General features: G+C 33.1%; 1 protein-coding gene across 1 annotated transcript in view; it reads left to right on the top strand.

Annotated features, from left to right (window-relative positions):
- LOC115884223 (protein gustavus) overlaps nucleotides 1-20,485 on the top strand; it is a 245,167-nt gene that overhangs the window by 62,421 nt on the left and 162,261 nt on the right. Inside the window, exon 2 of the mRNA XM_030902731.1 lies at nucleotides 8,629-8,675. The gene's annotated coding sequence lies outside the window, so the exon portion shown is untranslated. The remainder of the gene's footprint in view (nucleotides 1-8,628; nucleotides 8,676-20,485) is intronic.

A 20,485-nucleotide genomic window follows, 5' to 3' on the forward strand; every position in this document is an offset into this window, starting at 1 on the left:
GTGGCATCCTGTATGATCGGTTGATATAGCACACGCACCGAGCGATATTTTTTAATGAATATTTTCAAGGCGAGTCAACAACACACAGAGTGTACTGTTAAAAACAAAGGGCGATTATTCCGTTCAGTCGTCATGGCTTTTGACCTCGCATAATGCCCAATTACAAATTTTATAAACTTTAAATACTGGTCCGACCGCGGAAGGAGATACGACTTGTTTTGCATTACTTATTTCTTTCTCTTTTTCATATCTGGCCAGTCTCTGGTTATATTGAAGAACCTCAAAATGTATCTCATGGTATTTATGTAATTATCTTGATATTTATATACCGTGTGGTGCATCGGAAGACGGGACAGAGGAAATCCCATGTTAATTTTGAAAAGGTCCAATATTATTATAGTAGAAGGAAAAGAGTAGATGCACTCTCCCAAATATTTTCTGCCAGTTTTTACAATCTGTCGAATATCGGCAGATTGCAGAGCGTTTCAGTTGAGTTCCGTCCGTCGACCTGCGAGGTTCGAGCGTTGCGCCCCAGCACAGAGGCGGATTGACAAAAAATGAGTACCTTACTGTGTGCTGCTATTGGTTGTAGTAATAATTCAAAAAATTGTGCTTTGAGTTTCTTTTGCGAGTCATTTGTGATCATGTTTGTGTTCAGGTTAATTTTCTCAAGACTGATTACTACTTAATAATTTGATATTATTTTCATTTAATCCTCAATTTTTTATCGATTTTATTTTTGACAACCATCCCTTGCTTGCTGTTTAACGAACTGCACTATTAACGAAAGCGCCGAAAAAAAATGGAAATCCCGGTTCCTTAGAGGCATGGTACCGAAATTACCGGTTCCGAAAACCAGCTCCGGTCCGGAAACGCTAACCAACGTGCCATAACCGTGAATCGCCCTATACAGGGTGAGTCTTAAATAAGTGCAAATATTTTTCGGGGTAGTATATTTTGGTCCCAGAAACATGAGGATTTTTCTGCGCAATTTTTTTTTTTTAAAAATCTGGAAATTTTTTTAGTTCTTAAAAAACATAATTTCCTGATAATAGGTATTGTAACTAGGGCTCAGAACCTGAAATTCTGGGTTCTTTTGAGATATCAAAGAACCGGGACTCGATATTATTAATTCCCGGTTCTTTCGGTACCTTCGGGACTCGATAACAATAACTAAACAATTATTATTTTATTACGTGAGAAAGTAGTGATGCTATTTCTCATTGTTCTTGTTTCTTTTCTCTTTTGAAATTTCTGAATGTTTATTAGCAATTATTGAAGTTTAAATATGTTATTTTATTTTTAGTACAATGTGTTGTTCAATGTATTAGTTATCCAATGAATATCACTTAACCAATATATTACCAATATATATTATGAATTTCTCTACTTCTGAAAAATTTACGACAGTCAAATAGTATTCCCGCGGTGTTAGATATGTTCGCCGCTCAGTCTCCGGAAAGCCTATACCGAATAAGTGAACAAATTAAAGAATAAACCGGAAGTTTGAAACTAAACACACTAAGGTATTAAGCACATGGAAGTGTGAAGACAAAAATAATTGAACAGGAAGAAAATAACAATGACTTGAATATTCTTCACGTTGAAGAAAAGGAAAACATTGACTCCCATTTATTGGGGATACAGTAGGAAAAGGCCAGAGGATCTTTCGCCGAACGACTTTTTCCTTGGAGCACACAAAAACCGTCTTTATGAGCATATTAAATAGTGAAAATTTGGATGGAATAAAAACGACACCTCTGTGGAATGCTAAAGGTTCCCCACTTAACACTTTTCTATTGCTAGGCGTGAATTTCACTATCATTTTGGGTATTGTTTGGCTGTGAATGGGGTGCAATAAAAATATTTGCATTTCTTTAAGAGTCACCCTGTATAAGTAATGAATTCTTAACTTCTTCCTTAACATTCTTGATATTTAGGTCCTATTAGTAAAGTTTCCTTAACTGTTGATCAAGTGTCTTTTGTTCCATATATACGTTTTCTAAATCAATCGTCTGTCCAGGTATATTATATTACAACCTGACTATCTGGCGTAGTTAGACGGTGGTTTTTTTATTATTTGGCTTAGTTTTACTTCTGGGTAGGTTTCCTGTCTCAGGGTGGAAGTGACATTGATTGATTTGGCTTTGATTTGACAGTTTCATTGGCTTTTATCCTCCAATTTTATAACCATATAACCACTTTGATATTGAGAGAACTGTGTTTTGAGAATTGGCATCTTTTACATTTTATGTTTTTGACAGTTTATTCTCAATTACATTTATCTTTTTTACATTTCCGTTACCATTTGAACACAAACTATTTTTAGCACAGAAACAATCTCGGGGAAGGTATAAAAATACACATTTTTATAACAGAATTGTTAGATTGCAATCTTACATGAACAACAATGTTCACGATTGTGCTACAGTACGAGGACATACACCATCTGAGAGATCCGAAAAACCTTCAAACCTTCAAAAGGAAATCGAACAGCACGTGTACAACTATGCACGCACAAGAAAAAAAAATCGCCAGTCAAGAATTTTCTACGCATAATCGACCTATTAACATAATCCTTTCAAATTTTCAATCTAGTGACACTATAGTCGAACTGATTGAAAAAAAAAACTCTGAACACACGCAGATACCTATATATACTAATTGAACTAATGATATTTCACTTAAAATCAAGGTCGCGCGAACAATTATTATTATTGGTATTAGACAATCACCTGTAATGTGCGAAGTGACGTAATTTTTCTCTGTTAGACGCCGCTGCTGGTTTCTATTTTGAACGAGGAGATGGCGAGCCTTGGAAATGTGATTTCATTATCGTCGATCTTTAACTGTAATTAGTGGTTCCAGTGTATCGATAAAGTCGTAGGTACTTAAGTTTTAAAGGCTTCGGAAAGGTCAAGGTGGGCGAATTTGGTCTTGGATTTTTTGTCTCTTCCTATTTAACTGGACGTTTATAAATGGTAGACAGAGTGTTACTTGTAATAATAATGTTGTTTTGTGAAGATAATAAAATAAAGAAGTTAAATAAGAATATATGTTGATCTGATCTCAATTGTATTTAAGTCCATTACACTAGTCCGAAAAAGGAGGAGCAAAATAAGCGTTCGGCATTTAACGTTTTATGTTAAACTGGCTAGGTATTTTTACACAAATGAAGAAGGAAATTAAAGATAAAGGAGTATACTATATCCGTATGGTAGCAGATTTATATATATATATATATATATATATATATATATATATATATATATATATATATATATATATATATATATATATATATATTAAACGGGATTTGGTTTTTAAGTATTTAATACTCATTACCAACTACAGCCTATTGCTGCCTTCCCGTTACCCTACGCCACACATCTCGATTTAGAGCGTCATCAGCTTCTAGGTTACGAGCTTCCATTGCTTCCGTAACCGTTCCGTTCCAGAATTTTCTAGGTCTACCTCTCTTTCTTCTGCCCTGGGGAGCCCATTGAAAAACTCTTTTTGGCCACCTGTTCTCCGGCATACGCAGAACATGTCCAAACCATTTTAAGCTGGATTTTTCGATTCGATCCAGTACTGTCTCCTACGATGCATTCATGATACGCCTGACCTCGATGTTTGTCTTTTTTTCCATCCTAAGCTGCGTATAAATATGTCGAGACGAGTGCGAGAGACACCCGAGACAAGTCAACCTCAAGCGGATTTGAGGTTGACTCGTCATATTGGGACGGGGTCTGAGCTTCGAGCCGAGCCTATGCCCAGCCGGACGGCGTTGTCTCCGTTTTTTCCGGAGCCTTTGGCGAACCATCAAAAGGATTGGGGCGTCTATTTAACCAGTGGCGTATACACCGCGGCTCCGCGGAACAAGTGCCTCGAGTCTCAAGGGGCTCGGATTCCACATCCCATTTTTATATAAAAATAAATATTCTTTCCTTTATTTGTAATAATGTTAATAATGCATCCTAACTAGAAAGATGCAATTTTGTCTTCTCTAAAATAGTATAGGTAAGTTAGCCAAAGTAAGTAAATCTCATATACAAAGATTAATTAGTGATTTCTTTTATAAAAACATGAAAATTTTATGAAAAATGAATAAACGTAATGAACTTTTCGTCGAGTTATTAACGGCTCAAACGTAAATTATGCGCTATTTGTGCTGAACGGAATTAAAGATGTAAAACAAGCTTCTTTACATATAGGATACATAGAAGATAAGAGAGGCAAATCGAGTGTGTTGAAAAAGGTGGCCATGCTATCAGAAGTTCCTTACGGTACTCTCATAAATAAAGGGAATCGACAAAGAAAGGAACGATCCGATATAGAAAAATCCTAAGAAACTTAATTTATGGCAAATATGAAAATAATAAAGTTCCCGCCTTAGAAATAATAAAAAAAAACTCTCCGAGCTTAAAAAACCCTGTTCAGAAAGCACATTACGGCGAAGGTTTAAAAAACTGGGAATTAGATTTAAAATTATATACATATTAATAATTTAAAAATTATTAATAAGCGTGCTGCAATGATGGAAAGCCATAGAATAATAATGTATGAATTGAATACCTTGAAAAATATACAACTTTAGAAATGAAGAAATGCAGATATATTATTTACAATATATGTTCCAGGTTAGTTATTGGCATTTAAATGTAGATTTAAATTAATAATTTAAATCTTAATTACTTAAATTTCTAATTTTTTAAATAAATAAAGTCGAATTAGGTCTTATCTTACAGCGCTTTCAAATGGAACGGAGCGTCCGCAACCTCGAGCAAGTACCATGAGCTTATATGAACAATTTCACCTGGGTCGCGTTGTCGCGTATGCTCCGTCCGGATGAGCTATCTTGAAAAAACATCCGTGCGGACGCTCTGCGCGTACGGTCCGCTCCATCTGAAAGCGCTGTTACTCTATTTAAAAATTTTATAGATATACAAACCACATACAAAATATATTATTGAATAAAATAATTAAAGACTCAAAAAAACGGCACTGGCAGAAGGTTCCGCCGCCGCCGCTGCCGTGTCGTTATCTCCAGGTATCTCAGTCGGCGTTCTCCAGTTTTTTTTAATGTAAACAGCCCGAATATAATTTAAATTTATCATGAATTCCTTTAATTTATCTAGCTTGTTTTTTTACCTATTTTGAAATTAAACAAACATATACAGGGTGTTTCAAAAAACATGTTCCATCTCTCGTGGGGAAGTTCCTCACGTAAAAATAAGATTTATTTTTTATATCAACCAATCCAATTCGGCTTTGATTCGTAGCTACAGGGGGTTAAAATAGGGTTCCCAGCCGTCCTCTATTCCAGAAACAGTCCTCTTTTTGATCTGATTGTCCTCTTTTCTCTCACGTATTGAAAACTTTGTTACATACCAACTTCAAAATCTAAAAAATATTCGTTTATCGCCACAATGCTTTAAAGAATTGTTAATCTGTGTCTTTTATGTAATTTTATGTTTACGTCTGTTAGTTTATGTCTTGAAAAAAAGTTTTGTTGACAATGGTTTGCTTTATTTTAATAAGTTTTGAGTATAAATATTTTTGTGTATTTATAACTTTTTGGTAAATTCTCGACATTTGAGCGACGTTTCAAAAATGTTTCGCCTGTGCCTTTTTTTATCCTCTCGCCCCTATTTTTTATTTTCAAAGTTGCCAACCCTAGGTTAAGTGTTTTATCAGTTTCTTCCAAGTGCTTTTAGTAATTTGAGATCGTTTGATGACTGATTTAGTTCTGATCCGGGTAGTTTTTTGTATAAAACAGTGCCACCATCGTCGATTTTTTTCGTTAAATGCGAATAAGAAAATATCCTGCTTATATTCTGGCCCTATCCCTTATTATTTTTATTTACAAGCGATCTTAAGTTTATAACATATCAAAATAAAAACACTATATCACCACAATACACCAAAACACTTATACTTTTACACTGGACGGGCGTTTCGCTAACCATGTTAGCATCAGCAGATGATCATCAGAATCAGAAAGCAGATGATTCTGATGATCATCTGCTGATGATGCTAACATGGTTAGCGAAACGCGCATCCAGTGTAAAAGTAAAAGTGTTTTGGTGTATTGTGGTGATATAGTGTTTTTATTTTGCTGTGTAACACCAAAGGTTCCAACCCTCAACTGTAATCTTATAACATATACATATATTTTATTTAATTGTTAACATTAGGGTAGTTTTACCAATTGTGTATGTGTGGAATTCCACTGATATGTGTTTTAAGTTGTTTGTTAAATTTTTAAAATTTTTTGATTGTGTTTTGCTCTCTTAACTTTGTAGTGTCCTGAAGATGCAAATAAATTTTGCGAAACGTCGACAAATTTAAAACAAAGGACTTCTGTTGATTTTTTTCGATCCTAATCCAATTAAAAACACATTATACTTAAATTTATTAATTAATTTTTAAAATATTGAATGGTATCGAATAATACTTTTAATATATTTATCAATATTTTAAAGTATCGATACTTTATATTCAATACATCCGATACCAAAAAATATCGATACTGCCTCAGTATCGCACAGCCCCATGAAGAATTTTTGTGGGTTCGCCAAAGGCTCCACTGAAATGGATAGCCGCGAGACAACGCCGTTCGACTGGGCAGGACTCTGCTCGAGGCTAAATCGCTCGGCTCGAGGCTATAATATGACGAATTCCGCTTGAGGTTGACTCGTCTCGTCCTCGTCTCGGCATATTAGTACGCCTTTTGGAAAGAATTTGCTATAGCCTCGTTTCATACTCGTTTCGGGTTTGTCTCGTACTTGCCTCGGCATATTTATACGCGGCTCTAGATATACCTGCACTTCTTCTAAGGTAGTCCATTTCAACAACTTGGATTTTGCGCTTCGCGTCTGCACTCAGAGTCCATAGCTCTGAACCATAGCAAAGAACTGACTCCACCAATGTTCTTCCAAGTCTCTTTTTAGTTGTTGCAGATAAGTTTCGGTCCCACCAGAGGCTGTTAAGACATCCAATAACTTGTTTGCTCTTCTGAATTCGGGTTTGTATTTCTACTTTGCCCAAACCCTCGTTGTTGATAGTAGCACCCAGGTATTTAAATTTGTCTACTTGTTGAGTCTGGACGTTATCATTAATGAAGACTTCAAAACAAGCATTGGAATTGACAGCTAAGTATTCGGTCTTCTTTAGACTAACCTGAAGTCCCCATTTGTTGTATTCTTGATAAAGCCTCTTAGTCATGAACTCTAGATCGTATGAGTACTGCGCAATCACGACCTGATCGTCTGCAAAGCTCAGGGTAAATAGTGTGTTGTCCCCAATGGGTATTCCCATACCTTGACATTTCGTCTTCCATTCCCTAAGGGCTACTTCGACGTAAGCGTTGAAGATCAGAGGAGATAAGCTGCATCCTTGTCGCAACCCTTTTGTGGTGTTAATTGGATTAGATAGCCTGTGTCCTATCTTAACGTAACGTTAAGATTTTTAGATAACTTTTTTATTTTTAAGATTTTGATGGTCAAACATCAACAAAATATTTCTTATGTTTGGACTAAATTTTCTCGAAAATAAAGACGTAATTTAAAATTCCGTTACAGTACGGAAATAGATTGAAGTTTTCTGATTACAGTTATTATTGCTCGTTATTTTATGTCAAATGTTGAAAATGTACATGCTGTGGTTAAAAAATGTTGTTAGTTTGTTGTCTAAATTTCATATATCAATGTTTAATAAAAGTAAAACCTCCACATGTATTAATAGATGAAATAAATACACTTCTCTGAAATCTTCCTAGAAACTAACTCGGTGTACAATTCTTTTCGTCTTCATCACAAGCCGGCCACCCTGAAATTATTTATTTTTCTTTTTAGGCTATAGATGTTAAATCTCCGTTCTAGGTTGTTTGAAAAACCTACATTAAATTTATTTATTGCGTCTCTGTTGGTTTAGGAGGCAATTAAAATGGTACTAAAACGTTGTTGTAGATGACAACTTACATGATACATACATCATACACCCTATTAGTGTTTTTGTTAAGGAATATTGAGAAACATTCAAGAAAATCGCTTTTTCAGTTCACACTTATCTATAAAATTTAGTGTCTAAAGCTTAAAGAAACCAAAAGTATATACAGGGTGAGTTTTAAGTAGGTGCAAATATTTTTAGGGGTAGTATATTTCGACCCTAAAAACACGATTATGAGTTTTTTTCACGAAAAAAAAATCGGACTTTTTTGCACTTATTTAAGACTTACCCTGTATAAATACGTACATATAAGACTTTGATGACATACATACATATAACTTCGTGTGACTTCTGCAGTATATTAATTGATTTATCTGAAATTACATTAAGTACGTTCATCATTACTGTTTTGAGTTAATTACAAGTATGTTTTCGTCTATTATTGTCAATTTATATAAACCTTAGACCTACATTTAATGTCGACTAAATTAACCCTAAGAATGTAAAAAGTCTGATCGTATAAAAATTAATTTCTTCTCTACTATATATTCTACTAAACTGCCAAATTTATATCCATCGTTTTAAGGATTTAATTACCTACTTACCTCTGTTTTTTTGTGATTAAATGCTCTTGGTTGACAATAAATTATACTAATTACAGTTTTTGATTTTTTTCAGATACACAATGCGGATAACACAATCGAATCTTGTGCTACAAATAATAGGTAAGATTATTATTTTTGATACATTTTTACCACAGAAGGGTTAGACCCATGAATCACGTTTTTGCCGGGGTTTCTACAACAGTAGCAGTAAAAGCAGATAAACAAGATAATTTACATATATTTCCAGATGAATTTGTTTAGGCTATTGATTTTTTTTCATTAACCATCAAAATATACAGGGTGGTCCGAACTGTATTCCGGAAACTTCGGCAACGTATTCTGCAGATAAAAATAAGTAAAAAAGTTCGTATAAATGTATGTCCTAAAATACTTACTTTCAGAGATACATGGTGTAGAAGTTTTATTTTTATTTTGATTTTTTCTAAATAATTTCTGAAGTAACGTCAATATTTGGATGAAAATTGGTGTCTGGGAGTTTTTTGAGATGAGAAATTTCATTTTGTGTCAATATGACTCCTACTAGTAGAGGGCGCCACGTATATGTGTTTTAACTGTTTTGAAGCGTAATGACTTTTTGTTCGTCCCTGTATAACACTACCGAGTGAAAAAATATACATCTCTGTGACTTTTACGTAAAAAATATCTCTTTGTAAAAATCGCTACGAGCAACCGTTCTCAAGATATTTAGAATGGAAATAGACAATACATGTCATTATTGACGAAAAATAAACACGTTGAGTAGATAGTTATTTCACTGAAATAATAAATTTGGGAAATTTTTATTTTTTTAAATTAATCATAATTTTTTCTGCAAAAAATGATGATAAAACAGTTTCTGTTGAACTTTTGGTACAAAGACTTTTCAAATTTATGTTTTCAGTCTAATTACTATTTAGTCAACGCCTGTTTAATTTATGTCAATGATGAAAGGTATTGATAATTTCGATTCCAAATATCTCGAAAACCATTACTCGTAGCGATTTTTACCAAGAGACCTTCTTCACGTAAAAAACGTCGTAAATGTATATTTTTTTACTCAGTAGTTTTATACAGGTACGGACGAAAAGTTATTACTCTTCAAACTAGTTAAAAAATATGTAGGTAGCACCCTTTACTAGTAGGAGTCATATTGACATCAAAATAAAATTTCTCATGTCAAAAAACTTCTAGACACCAATTTTCATCCAAATATTGACGTTACTGCAGGAATTATTTGGAAAAAATTGAAATTAAAATGAAACTTCTACACCCTGTATCTCCGAAACTAAGCATTTTAGGACATACATTTGTACGAACTTTTTTACTTAATTTTATCTGCAAAATATACAGCCGAAGTTTCCGGAATACAGTTCGGACTAGCGATGGGAACTATCGAATGAATTAGACTATCGAATGGTTAATGAATGAATGATTTCAACTATCGAATGGTTTTATTCGAATAAAATCATTCATTCATTTGTATACTAAAGCATATGTAGACAAACTCGCCGTGCGACTAAATGGTTATCGTTGAGCCGTACGACTATCGAATGCTTTTGATAAATGAAATTTAGTATTCGTTTGATTTTTGTATGCGTCGGTGCATTATTAGTTCTTCCAAATTTTTATAACTTTCGCCGTATAAATACTGTGCTATTTTGCGTTTATTAAAAATAGTTAAAATAACTAAAATAGTAGTTATTTTTTAATTTCATTTATTGACGATTGTGTGTATGTCCAGGTGGTCAAAATTTTTCCGAAAATTTGTGTGGTTTTCCTGTAGTCCGATCTTTCAATTATATAATTTTATATGGTATATGCTCTATTTTTAATGGGAAATTTTGAAAAGTAGCAATTTTAAGAGAGATGAGATGAACTTATTAATTAATTTTAAAAATACATATTTGTATTTTAGATGTTTTAATAATATGAATTAGTTGGTACTTAATAATCATATTTAAGTAATGTGGTTGTATAATCATATTTAAGTAAATGGTTATCGAACTCAAACTATGGGGTGAGAAAATTAAAATGAAAGTTTTACACGTGCCAATTTAAAAAAAAGTTAACGATGTTTATATTTTGTTTATGCTAATTCTCTTACATGTAGTTTTTTGCGAAGAAAAAATATTTCATTTATTTTTTAAAGTAAATGCCAGTAAAAGTAAATATAATTTTTAAATAGTAATATAAAGCACCTAATATAAATAATTTTGATTTCTAATTTTTTATTTATATTTTCCTTCCATTACACTGCATGCTTAGAAAATTAATAAATGTTTATATTTCATGATTTTAAAATTTGTTGTTAATATAACATATTAGTTTTGTAATTATTATTATTTAATAAACCAACGTTGCCAAAAAATTTAGAGACATATTATTTTTTAAATAGGATCTAATATAAATAATTTTGACATCCAATTTGTTGTTTATATTTTGCTACTACTTAAAAGAAAATATTTATATTAAATGATTTTAAATTTTGTTGTTATTAGGTATAACAAATTATTACTGTTATTATTATTTATTAAACCAGTCTTTGCTAAAAACATTAAAAATAATTTTCCTACATCCAAAATAACAAGTATTATTGCAGTGTAACAACAGAATATTAATAAAATGCAGAATATATAGTATGTCTATATATTCCCTAATTAACTAAAGCCAAACAATAATATTCTTTGCTAATATCAACTAATACCAAAATATGGCAACAGCGCCTTTCATAATGTATTTTCTGTGTAAATACTAGCACCCTCAATAAAAAAATAATGTGTCCTTATCTATATCTGACTCCGCAAAAATTAAAGATGCCGGCTTCTTTTCATAGCATTGCCACCGACCGCTGTCGGGTTTCTCGGAAGAAACCTACGTCGCCGAGCGACAACTAAAATTCAGTTAATATTTTATTATAATCGATCCTGACGAATGAATGAATTTTATAAATGAATGGTTTTTGCTGCCGAATTACTAGAATACAATATTTCAAGGCAGATGACGGATCTATTCGATAATTTTTATTCGAATAGTTTTCAACGAATGTTTTCTTATTAACTATCGAATTATTCGAATGAATTGCAACTGTCGAATGTTTCGATAGTATTCATTCGATAGTTCCCACTACTAGTTCGGACCACCCTCTATATTCAGATTTTCTGAAATTGTGGTCGATGAGTACAAAAACGTGTTACGTTTTTGATGAGGTTCAATGAAATGCTTTGGCTTGGTTGTGTCCTGGCGATTTTTTTTACTAATCTAGACATTTGTTGTTTGGGTTAGGTGGAAATGCTTTTGCTGCACCGCAGAAAGTTTCTTAGACCTATGAATCGCAGTGTTTGGTAGAACCACCTGCTACAACAGTAGTTTGATCTAACGTAAATAATTATGGTTTCGGTTTGTATATAACCAAATAACCAAGACAAATTTCATATTGGCGGATGAACTACAGCAAATATATTCAGATTTTTTGAAATTGCTGTCGATGAGTACACATACGTGTCGGGTTTTTGAGCGCGTGTAAAAGCAATCGGGTTACGGCGCATCAATAAAAAATGCAGCCTCCGTCCTTTACCGTTGAAGCGCGTGTATATGTATATGTGTACATCGGAGCAACATGGTCTGCGTGCATAAATTAATCCCCCGAACCCGTCCGTCGTCATTCGTTTTGGAAGGGTTGCGAAGGGGGACGATGAATTAGGGATAGGTTGTCAGCGTACCGCGCGAAACAAACGCAACATTATTCCAGTTTCTGTTGGCGAAGCTGGATCGATATTTTCCTGAATAGTGGTTTGTTTATTTTAGTTTTTCGATAGTTTGTCGTCAAAATAGCTATCGAGCCATGGTGAAGTCTATTGATAGTTTGAAGGCTTTGGTTTGAATTGACTCATGACATCTATCTCAATATCTGAAAAATATTCATTTGTTAATCCTCCATCTAACAAAAACTAATATACTGGATGTTCCATATAAAAAAATGGAAAAAAGAAATGATTTGATATTTTTGAAAGTTTGGCTTAGAGTTTTGAACACCCTGTATGATTTAAGATTACCATATTTATAGCAAAACAATTATAGACCACCTATGCCTAGTTTAGTTTTTATTTCAGGACATTTCTTGATTTTTTTAAAGGTTGAAAAATATACCGTGTGCGTTTCAAAAGTGGCTCATTTTATATAAACGAGATTTGGTATGTTAGTAAGTTAGTATATGACCTAAATTAGGATTGATTGACGTATTCAATTGTTTTTGGTTACTTCCTGTTCCACCTGAAATGACTACAACTTTTGATTTTTAAACGGCACCCTCGGTATATTTTTACTTTATTCGATAGAAAATGACACTCTGAATAGAGTGACGTATTACATGTCAGTTTTTGACATTTTTGCTTAAAATAACCGTATTTTAAATTTCAATCTAGTGTGTTATGGTTATGTTAAAAACATCAATTTTTAATCAGCTAGAAGCCTTGGAAAAATAGATTTGATCGTCTAATGTTTTTGTGTCTGGTCCAGGATGCCCAAATCATATTTTTAATCATATCTCACTTTTTTTTAAATAGGAGAAGGGTGGTCATTAGCATATTTGAAAAACGCATTTTTTACCAATAATTTGGTACCATACACTGGTATTTCGAATCAAATTGTCGTTATGAACTGCCTGTTACAATTTCTAATAAACCATATGCGAAAATGTCAAAGTTGTCCCATGATATGTCGTTCTATTCAGAGAGTATTTTCTATCGAATAAAGTGAAAAAATACCGAGGGTATCATTTAAAATCAAAAGTTTTGGTCATTTCTAGTCAAACAGGGAGTGACAAAAACAATTGAATACGTCAATCAATCCTAATTTATGTCATATACCAACATACCAAATCTCGTTATTTTATCTGAAAAAAATAAAAGCTATAGAGGTAAGCCACTTTTGAGATGCACCTGGTATATTTATTTATTAATATCTCTGAAACTACCAAAACATATTTAATAATATGTTACAACCGTAACTTCTGTTCAGCTTCCAAGATTGAGATTGAAGTTATCGGTGGAAGTGATTCTTTGATGGTTTCCCGGAGGGCGTCGGCGGTATTGTTGTTCTCTAGACCCCGTACGTTCAATCTGATCATGTTGTTTTGCTTTTTACAGTGTGGATGTTTGGTTTTAACTGATTTTCATTTTGAAATTAAAAGTCGGTGGTCAGTGCCGCATTCGGCATCTATTCTGGCTTTTTGTGAGCCTAACATCTTTAGATGCGTCCTTCGAACGATTATGCGGTCCAATTGATGCCAGTGGTCCGATCTAGGATGTTTCCAGGTACCTTTTAAACTTGTCCTTCAACATGAACCACGTAATTGGTGATGCAAAGATTGTACTCTGCGCATGTTGTTAATAAGCGTTCACCACGTTTTGATAATCATCAAAGTGATCAGAAAGGAAGCGAGGAATGCAATAAAAATCTACGATGTTCCATTTCAAAAAAATCACCCCTATCCTTCCATACTTCTTTGAACCACCATGTAGAAGTTAAAATATTTTCCTGAAAAAATACATCCGGGTATAATATTAACACATAGGTATAAAATTAAGTTTTTTTATTACCGGAGTTACAGATGTCCAATGCACTCTTTTCAGGACCCTGTATACGGTATTCAAAATAATGCTACAATTTTATTTCTTTCCACTAAACTAAACAAAATTCGTTTGTTTCCTGGCTAGTTGTTAAACACTTTTTCATTTAAATCGAATCGATAAAAATAAATAAAAAGGCACTTTTAATTATTGTCCGCGATATAACAACAGTTGAAATCGAGTTTGGTCATCGTTCGGGTTTCAAAAAAAACACAAAAAAGAAAACTAAAAAGTGCTCGCTGGTATTTTTTTAACTAACCGAACTCAATCAATTGCAACGTTAAAACCGAATACACAAAAGAATACGAGCATTGATTTTCATCCTGTTTTTGTGTTTGTGCGATCTGTTGTCACATTAATATGTGAATGCAGTAAATTGCATTTCAAATTAAAAAAAAGGATATATTTTGTTATACCCCTGAAAATTTTACAGTATGAAGTCGTTAAATTATACACATTCACAATCGTACACAAGGTCTGGTTTTTCATGCTCCTTTCAGTGTGAATTCAGATTTAAACTTAGAGAAATTTAATGTTACTACACTGAAAAAAATTAATTTGTGAATTTTATAACAATATTGAGGGTTATTTCTTCCCACAGATTATTGTAGTAAATTCTACCATCTCTTCTTTAGTTTTACAACTCGTTTGTAAAATCGCTGTATTTGTTGCATTTATGTAAATATGTTATAATATATCTCTTATATTTCACCAATATTCTTTTGTGAATTTATTTGAAAATGTGTATCTTATAGTAAACTAGGTGTACCAGCGACTTCTGCTCGTGTCGAATTAATCATTTGTAATGGTGATGATAAAGCAAACCAAGAATTTCCATTAACATACAAACTGGATAAAATTTCTCACATTTATGGTAGCATGAGAAAAAAACAATATGGCGATATTATTATATAACTTGGTAATATTTGAGGGGTAGTTTCATCTCGTTGGAATTTGACTTTCGAAAAATCCGTTTGCCAAAAATAAGCTTTTTACGTCAAGCAGTTTAAGCAGAATCGTGGTTAAGAAATTACCCAACTTTTTGGAACACCCTGTATGATTAAAAAAAAAATATAAATATGTAAAAAAAAATAAATTATGCTTGTCCAAGCATTTTCCCGAAAGACTAACCGTTTTTTAAATAACAAATATTGTAATATTTGAGGGGCGTTTTCACCCTCTTGGAATTTGAGATTCGAGAAACCCCTCCTTATCGAACCTCTACACCCAGCAGTCAATCCGTTTGCCAAAAATCAGCTTTAAACGTCAAGCAGTTTAAGCAGAATCGTGATTACTCAATGGTCATATTTTATGAAACACCCTGTATAAATTTATAAAAAATCTTAAAATATGAAAAACAACAAAATAAAATATACGTGTTTAAGAGTTTTTCCGAAAAACTCATCGGTTTTTAAATCAAAAATATTTTAATATTTGAGGGATAGTTTCACCCCCTTAGAATTCGAGTTTCTAAAAATCCCTAAATAATAAATCTAAAAATCGTGATTAATCAAAGACCAGATTATTCGAAACACCCTGTATACATTTTTAAAAAATCTTGAAATATGTAAAAAAACAAAGTAAAATATATGTGTTTAAGCATTTTTTTCGGAAACTTGACCGTTTTTTAAATAAAAAATATTGTAATATTTGAGGGGTGGTTTCACCCTCTTGGAACTGGAATTTCGAAAAATCCTTTTTATCGAACCTCTACACCGTAGAGTCAACCTGTATGCCAAAATTGAGCTTCTTACGTTGAGTGGTTTGAGCAGGATCGTGATTAATCAGTATGTCAGTCACTTAAGGATTTTATATATTAGTATAGATAATGTTTATGTTTTTTTTTATTAAAAAACGATAATTCTATCACCCCGCCGGATAGCCCTGCCAGCTATCTTTTAAAAAATTATTTAAACCAAAATAATACTCAATCTATATCTCTGTCTACTACTCACTGCTACTAACCAACAATTTGCTTTGTGTGGTCTGTTTTTGTTTAAATGTTTTGTTCATTATTCTTGTTGGGAATTTATTTTTAAATTAATTTTAATCGCTAGGCAACCACTAAACTCATAGAATATGTATTTCTTTTACATAATCAAAATTGTCACTCTAAATTTTACATAACCAAATTGTCACTCTAAATCGCTGTCTTTTTTAGACAGATGTCACTTGTCATTATTCAATTCATTATTCGAATTTGCAGAATGTTGTTAACAAAAGTTTCATCTTAAAATAAAATTTTAATCAATCACAATTGTTTATCTCCGTCATTTACCGGATTAATAATACAGAAATTACAGTTCAATCGCAAACAATTTATTATTCATAGTGATTTACAGTAATTTTATTAAATTATACGAATATTCTGGTTGGTTATTGGTTTGAAATAAATATGACAGTTCCTCCAATGAAAATGCGAGTACTAACTTTAAATTCTAAATCACTCCCAAAGCGCGCAAAGAAGTTTCGTTTCAAAAATTCGAGATTCCTTTAACTTTACTCATGACAGTTAGTTCACATTTGAAAACATAAGTATACAGACTGGGTTTTCTAAGTTGTAAATGTAATTCTGAACCTTTTAAATTACTAATCGTTTTTTAGTCAGATTCAGAGAAATTATTTGTTAGTAATCGGTCTTCTATATTGTATACTTTACTGAAAATTGGGCTGACCCTGTAGAGAAATAATCAACTTTGTTCTACTTTATTTTCAATAGGGGAAAAGCTTTTTAATAAGACATTTCACTGCTTTTATCGGCCGGAGCCACGCGAAAATGGAATGCATTAAAGAAAAAGGCGAAATGAAAAACAGAGCCTAAATTCTATAACACACCTTAATTGTATAAAGCTTAACTTACCCTCATGAATTTTTTATTTAAAAATATCTTGCATTTAATTTTCGTATTATTAATTATTCAGATTGCTGAAACTTTTTACGCATAGTATTATTTTTTTATTAATTTATTTGTCGTAAAAAAACGATTAAAAAAAAGTCGCCTTGACAAAGATTCGAATCTGCCTTACTACGGCTCCAACGTCATAACAGCGTAAAGTCCTAACGCTTTAACCACGCGGTCACCGAGGACTTGAAAGATTCTATGTAAAATTCTTACTTAAAAGATAATGTGTAGTGAAAGTACGTTTTTATTTATAAACGTTTATTTAATTCTGTTTTTAGTGTTTGTTCTTATAGCAGCAACATAGATACATTTCCTGTAAAAATTTCAACTTTCTAGCTATAACGGTTCATAAGATAGACCTTTGCGACAGACGTCTTGGTAATAGGGTCCCCGTTTTTACCCTTTGGGTACGGAACCCTAAAAACCATCTACATACCGAGTTTCAGCCTCCTAGCTCACATAGGGCCCGTGTTAAGACGCTCCAAAGACCCATCTCAACTTCCTCATTGGCTTACCACTTTTTCGATGATCACCAAGTTTGTCACCACGTGACGTGTCGCGTGTCGTGACGTTAGCTCGTGTGTCACGGCCTTCAATTTTTATTCCCAGCGCGCGTAAAGAAGCTTTACTTCAAAAATAAAGTGTTCTCGTAGTAGATACATTTAGACAGTTTAATTGTTTTCGCTTTATTTTTATTTATATTGCTTCCGATACCCCCTGAAACGTTAAGCCACGTTAAGTAAAAAGGCCACTAACAAAAGCTGGTTTATGTTAGGAGTCTATGGTGTGGCATTTTACAAAAAGTAACTTTTTTAACATCACAAATAGGGTAGACATTATTTAGAAAATATTCTAGTTTTTCTTTTTGTATGTTATTCTTTTTTTTACTTTTACACATACTTACTGCTAACTACAACCATTTGGAAAATGTTCGCTTTTCAGATAAGTACATGTTCGAATCACTTTACGGAACGCGTAAAAGAAAAAACCAAATAAAACTAACACGGCGTTAGGAACAATGAAAACAAAGTTAATTAATAGGTGTTTTCTTGGAAAACTGGGCATATAACTGCTAACGAGGCAGCGTGAAACGGGTGCATTTCCTTGAAAAGTTTTAATCCGCATTAAGGCGTTGACTTGATTTTCTCGAATTTGAAACAATAATACTGAGTTAATTTTACTTTGTTGTGTAAATACGTGTTTAAGTAATATTTAATTTTTGGTGTTAGTTAATTATCAAAGAAGTTATAGGCGATAGACATACATTAATAACATCTGCTGATGCCTGTGCAATACATTTTTTTATTTATATTTGATTGGATTATAATTTATGCATTGTTAATTGGTAGAATGTAGAATGTTTAGGAGGGGAGTTAATCACTGCAACCTTACAGATCTCTATTGTGTGTTCCCCTTTCTTGAGTTATAACTCGTTATTAACTCATCATATAGTCTCAGGGCTTTAACAAAACCCAGTATCTGAGACGGCTCCACAGAGGCCAGCTCTCCATCCTCGACATCAGCCGTACCAGAGTTCATGGCACGAATGGTCGTCGTCTCGGCGCACTCTGTGATAAGGTGTTCTGGTGTTTTCCCATTTTCCCCACAGAATCTGCATTCGCCGTTGTTTCTCAGCTTCAGCCTACTGAGGTGTTCGTGGAGGAGAAAGTGTCCTGTTAGAAATCCCGTGAAAATCAGAAGATTTGTTTTACTTAAATCAAGGAAAACCTTTGGTTTTTCTCGGTCGTAAGTTCTGAGGAACTTTTTCGAGTGTCTTAGACCGTTGGAGGACACCCATTCCAAGTTACGGATGGAGTCTTCCAGATTCTTCAGTTCCGCTTTCAGTTGTTTCCCGTTTGGAAAACAGAACGGTTCTGGTCCAGTTAGTGAAGTGTTCGCTCCTTTTCTAGTTAGATCATTTGCTTTTTCATTGCTTTCTATCCCTTGGTGAGCACGCACCCAGAGTAGGAGGACTTTATTTTCTCTGCCTAATTTGTTGAGCTTCTCTAAGCATTCTTCTCTAGGCATGCTTCTCTAGGCAAACTTCGAAAAGTTGATCGCGTTTAGTGCTGCTTGATTATCGGATATGATGGCAATTTCCTGTTTTCGATAGTTCCTATCTAAGATAAATTGTACGCATCTTTCGATAGCGTAAATTTCTGCCTGAAGGATATTGGGGTAGGTGCCCATTGGTTCGGAGTATTTAGTTTTCGGCCCAAATACTCCTATCCCTGTCCCTGCTTGGTTTTGGAAACATCAGTATACCATGTTATGGTATGGTCTTTTACATGCTGACTAAGCGTTTCTTCTTTCCAATCCAATTGTTAGTTTAGTTTATGGTCTGTGTACCATGAATGTTGACAAATTATAGATTTTCGAAAATCCTGTTTTTTAAATAATCTTTATGTTATTTAATATGCAAATTTAATTATATAGAAGTTTTACCAATGTAATTTCTTACATTCGCATATCATTTCAATTTTTTTTGTTAGCTATACAGGGTGTCCCAAAAATAAGTGCAAATATTTTAAGGGGTGTAGATCTCGATAAAAGAAACATATTTTCTCTTTATCGTTTTTCAAATAAGTCCAAAATAACGGAGTTGGCTTACTTTGAAAATTTCCAAAAAAATGACTTTTTGCTAAAATTTTGAGAACCACTGGATCCTTTTTGGATTTTCTTTTTTAGAAATTTAATCTAATACCTATGTTGCCATAGTATCAAGAAATTATGTTTTTTAACTAAAAACTAAACAAATTTCCCAAAAAAATTTCAAAAAAATTCGAATTTTCAAATTTTTTTTTGGCTAAAAAACTTCATAGGCGTGTTTCTGGGGTTGAACTATACTACCAGTTAAAATATTTGCACTTATTTCTGGGACACCCTGTATAGTCCAGTAAATAAGGAATCCGAAGACCCAAGTCTCTGATTAATTCATCAACCATGACTTTTTAGGCGGATTGTGTACCTTTTGTGGAGTAGTTTTAGTGGAAAATATTGTTAACACCGAGCTTTGGCCGAAAAAATGGTCCCAAATGGCAGAAAAATCAGTTTTTCGCAAATATCTGCCAGCATATACAATTTACAAAAAAAATTTTGGAATAAAACCTGAAGCTTTGGTCATTATCTACAAAAAAGGTCCTGACACTTTTTTAAAGTCCCGGGAAAACGCTTAAAAACAGCTCTAAAGGGCCAAAGAACGGGTTTTCTGCCAATATTGACCGAAATATGGCATGCGTAGATGATTTTCATGATCAAATGGAAGATTGAGTTCTTAGCTAAAAAATGATCCTGACACTTTTTTTCGTAAAGTTGTTCGTAAAAAGGAACCAATTCGATTATTCGTAATTATGCATTTTTTTTGTTTACGACACTTTCCGGAAATTCCCAAAAACGCGGAA

Source organism: Sitophilus oryzae, unplaced genomic scaffold (assembly GCF_002938485.1).
Source record: "Sitophilus oryzae breed Bouriz unplaced genomic scaffold, Soryzae_2.0 scaffold_213_pilon_pilon, whole genome shotgun sequence".
NCBI lineage: Eukaryota > Metazoa > Arthropoda > Insecta > Coleoptera > Curculionidae > Sitophilus > Sitophilus oryzae.